Here is a 4,740-nt window from a genome sequence, read left to right on the forward strand (position 1 = left end):
TTTATCTGGGCTTTTTGCTTTGCACTTTTTTATTATTGATAAAGAGTCTCCTTCGATAATAACTCTTTCCCACTGTTTGTGAACGCCGATTTGGAGAGCTTTCCGGCACGCCATTGCTTCCGCTCCAAAAGCTGAGGAGACCCTTTGATGAACCTCCGAACAAGATAAGAGAACTAAACCCTCTTTGTCTCTGGCTACAACTCCGATAGCCGCTTTATTCTGTCCTTTTTCATATGCTGCATCAAAATTGATTTTGACAAAGTTATCCTCTGGTTTTTTCCATTTTGTAACAGTAAATGGAGTTTGTCTACTATTTTGACCAACCGATTCTAACTCTGAAATGTATCTGTTAACAAATCTTCCTATGTCTTTTCCAGATTTACTCCCTTTATTATGCAGTCTGTTATTCCTATCACCCCAGATGGCCCATACAGCAACACAGAAGGTCCGACACTGAAATGCCGAGCTTTGTTTAAAAACCCAGATTAACCACTGAAGAAACCCCAACTGATTTTCTTGCATATACTTATAAAATGATAACTCTTTCCACACTGAAATTGTAACAGGGCATTCACGAAAAAGGTGGTCCATAGATTTAGATCCAGATCCACACCGAGGACACACTGAAAAGTTTGTTAGTCTTCTAAGAAGCATATTAACCCGAGTTGCTAGGAAATTCCAAGAGATCTTCCAAACTGTAATTTTTATTTTTGAAGGAAGATCAAGAAGCCATAGCTTCCTGTAGAAGTCCTTATAGTCATCTTGTAAAGCATAAGCTCTAGGATTATTTTCAGTGTTTTACAATAGTTTATAGGCGCTCCTGACTGTGAACTCACCCGACGCTTCAGCACTCTAGACTTGGAAATCATCGTGTGGTTTTTCTGCCAGCTGAATACTAAGAATCTTCTCAGCAACATCCTCCGGAAAGGTATACTCTATCAACTCTTGTTTCCATGTTCTACTGCTTGATTCAATTAAATCCGCAACTTTACTAGCATTCAAATTCGAAGTTAAAGCTGGTAATTCATCTCGCAATAAACCTGGAATCCAATAATCATGATTAATCGAGATATTTGTACCTTTACCCACCCTCCAGCATAATCCCTTAGCTAAGACACCCTTAGTAGCCCAAATACTCTTCCATGTATACGAAGCATTATTCCCCAAATGGGAATCTAAAAAATCAATATTTGCAAAATACTTTGCTTTTAAAACTTTTGCAACTAGAGAATCTGGGTTATTCAAAATGCGTCACCCCTGTTTAGCTAGAAGGGAGATATTAAATTGAGCCATATTTCTGAAACCCAAACCACCCTCATCTTTAGGACGACATAGATATTTCCACTGACACCAGTGGATACCTCTTCTTCTATGTGCTTTCTGTCACCAAAACTTAGCAAATATATTTTCAAATTCCCCACAAAGAGTCTTTGGTAGTAAAAAACACGACATAGCATAGGTTGGAATGGCCTGTAACACTGATTTGATAAAGACTTCTTTACCTCATTGGGATAATAATCTAGTACTCCACCCATCAATCCGAGTAACAATCTTCTCTTTTAACTGCTGAAAAGATTCCTTCTTGCTACGCCCAACCATGTTCGGAAGCCCCAAATATCGTTCTAAGTTTGTAGAGGTCATAATCCCCAACTTTGCTGATACTTTTTTCTTCTTCTCATCAGATGTATTCGTACTAAAAAATATTGTAGACTTATTAAAGTTAACACATTACCCAGAACACTTTCCATATATTTCCAAAATATCCTTTAATACCCTAGCACCCCTATCTGATGCTTCACCGAACAAAATACAATCATCAGCAAAAAGCAAGTGTGAAATTTCTGGTCCTCTTCTACTGGCTTTTGCACCTTTTAGTTTTCCGACCACCGAAGCCATTCTCATCAAAGATGATAATCCCTCACTGCAAATCAGAAAAAGAAAATGGCTTAAAGGGTCCCCTTGACGCAAACCTCTAGACGGTGAAAAGGTTCTTCCACTTCTTCCATTGATATTAACTGCATAAGATGTTGTGGAAACACAATTCATAACCAACCTAACCTATTCTGATGCGAAACCCATTCGTAACATTACTTTCTTCAGATATCCCCACTCAACCCTGTCATAAGCTTTGCTCATATCAACTTTAACCGTCATATATCATTTTTTCCCTCTGTGCTTCTGTCGCAAAATATGTAAGATCTCATAAGCTAAAAGCACATTATCAGTTATTAACCTTCCCAGAACAAACGCGCTTTGAGTCGCATCAATACATCTTCCAATAACTACTTGAAGTCGGTTGGCAATTGTTTTTGCGACCATTTTGTAGATCACCGAGCATAAGCTAATGGGTCTAAAGTTAACAATGCTTGAGGGATTTAGAATTTTTGGGATCAACACAATATCCGTATGATTAAAATTACCGAAAGTAGCACCATTATTTAAGATATCCAGACAGAATTTAGATGTTTCCTCACCTACTATATGCCAGAATTTTTGAAAGAAAATAGCAGGGAAACCGTCAGGCCCTGGAGCTTTTGTAGGTCCCATTCCCTTGAGTGCCGCGTATAACTCGTCTGCTGTAAAAGCTGACAATAAATCTTTATTAATATCTGTTGAAATACTTTCTTCAACTCCCGATAAAAGATATGAACAGTCCCCATCTTCTTTTGTCGTAAAGAGCTCCTGAAAATAAGAGGAAGCTACTTCATTAATCTCACTCTCTTCATTAGCCTCTCCTCCCTCTTCTTTTTCCAACCTGGATATTGAATTAATACGTCTGCGGTATGTAGCAAACCTATGAAAAAAGGCCGAGTTCTTATCTCCTACTTTAAGCCAATTCGCCCTTGCCCTTTGTTCCCAATAAATTTCATCTTTGTCAATTTCCATATTCAAATGGATCTTGGTGTCAATAATTTCTGCCAGCGTATTATCATTCCTTTCTTCTCCCATTAACATATCAAGCTGCTTTGTTAACTTTTTCTTTAAGCCTTCTCTTCCTTTTTTTAATTGTTCTCGCCCAAACTAATAAATCTGCTTGTAGTTTTCCAAGTTTCTCTTCAAATGTACATGCTCCTGACTCCCAAGAGTTTCTGAAAGTTATTTCACACGTCTCTTCCATCAACCACCACGCCTCAAATTTAAACTTTGAATCGCCTTTGTAAATATTATCGCCATCTGTAGTAATAAGGATTGGACAATGATCCGACATTGTGTGAGAAAGATGGTTAACCCTACCTGCCGGAAAGAGGATCCTCCACTTATCATTTATCACCCCCTATCAAGTCTTTCTCTAATATTTGTTTCTGGCAAATTTCCCCTTTCCCATGTAAACTATACTTCTGAAAACCCCAAATCCTCCAACTGACAGTTTTCTAATGTGTCCCGAAATATTTGTATTCTGCTTTCTTCCCTTGGGGCGCCCCCACATTTCTCAAAAGAAAACATAATCTCATTAAAATCACCGCTTACCAGCCAAGAATAGTTCTTATCTTGCCCCAAATTCATAAAAAGTTCCCATGAATTACTCTTATTATGAATATAGGGAGATCCATAGAACCCTGTAAATCTCCACTCTTCTTTGACCTTCTCCTCTTTAACCAAAACATCAATATGGGATTTAGAGAAACTCCGTAAGCTGACTATCAAGTCTCCTTTCCAAGCTAAGCATAAACCTCCTTTTGAGCCTTCAGCCTCAACATCAATTCCATTCATAAAACCGCAGCTTCGTCTAACTTTTTCTATCTTTTGCTTATCAACTTTAGTCTCCATTAAGAAGACCACTTGGGGATTGTGCTGCTTTAGAAAATAACGCAGTCTTCTTCCAGCTCGTGGACTCCCCAATCCATGAACATTCCAGCTTACGATTTTCATTGCGTCCGGTCACTTGCTCGTTGGCGTACGCCGATCTCAATAATTCTTGCACCCTAGTTGCTTATCATTGTCTCATCATCATCATCAAGAACCTTCATTATAAACCTCTGGAATATCTTGTTTCATTCTTTTAATTCCATCTCTGTCAACACTTTCTCTAAAACAGCTTTTAAAAACTCCATCTAAGGACTTCCTCTTCCTCGTGTAGTTCTCATCTTTTATTATTGTTTCGCCAGCTTGTGTTCGTAACCCGTCTGCATTCTTCTCTTGGTTTGGAAATTGACTCTTTTTTTGATAATTTTACACACCTTCTCAGTTTCCCCTAATCCTGAAGTATTATTCTGTTCTTTTAGTATCTCCCCCGCTTCCTTTAATCTAAAATTTTCCTGTGAACCCCCTAACTCAGTTTTGCCTTCCTCAGCACATATTGTAGCATTGGGCTTCTGACTTTCCCTTCCAGTATAAGAACTTTGCACCCCCTTCTGCTTCATCAAAAAGTTGAAACACATACTTTCTTTTCCAATTAATTTTGATTCTGCTTTTAATGCCACCGAATAAGGAGGATTGTCACTAATTTTAATTTTCCTTGCAGGTGATATCTGAGTGCAATTACTCAACCCATGCCCCATTCTTCCACAACCAAAACAGAACATTGGCAGGTTTTCATACTTAAAGTGGATCCATACTTTACTAACATAATCAGCAACGACAAAAATACCTCTTCTAAGTGGTTTCTGGACATCCAAATTAATTCTGAGTCGATAGAATTCTTCACTAATTTCAGATCTGAGAACCCCACCAAAAGTCCCACCAATCGCATGCAATAGATCTTTCTTGTCGATCTCGGGGAAACACGTTTCAATTTTTATC

General features: G+C 38.3%; 1 long non-coding RNA gene across 1 annotated transcript; it reads left to right on the forward strand.

The window, feature by feature from the left end:
* Nucleotides 1–4,740, forward strand: LOC128040009 (uncharacterized). The gene is made up of 3 exons (XR_008194663.1): nt 1–445; nt 567–928; nt 4,463–4,740. It is a non-coding gene; the product is annotated as an uncharacterized LOC128040009 (long non-coding RNA).

Source organism: Gossypium raimondii, chromosome 3 (assembly GCF_025698545.1).
Source record: "Gossypium raimondii isolate GPD5lz chromosome 3, ASM2569854v1, whole genome shotgun sequence".
Classification (NCBI taxonomy): Eukaryota; Viridiplantae; Streptophyta; class Magnoliopsida; order Malvales; family Malvaceae; genus Gossypium; species Gossypium raimondii.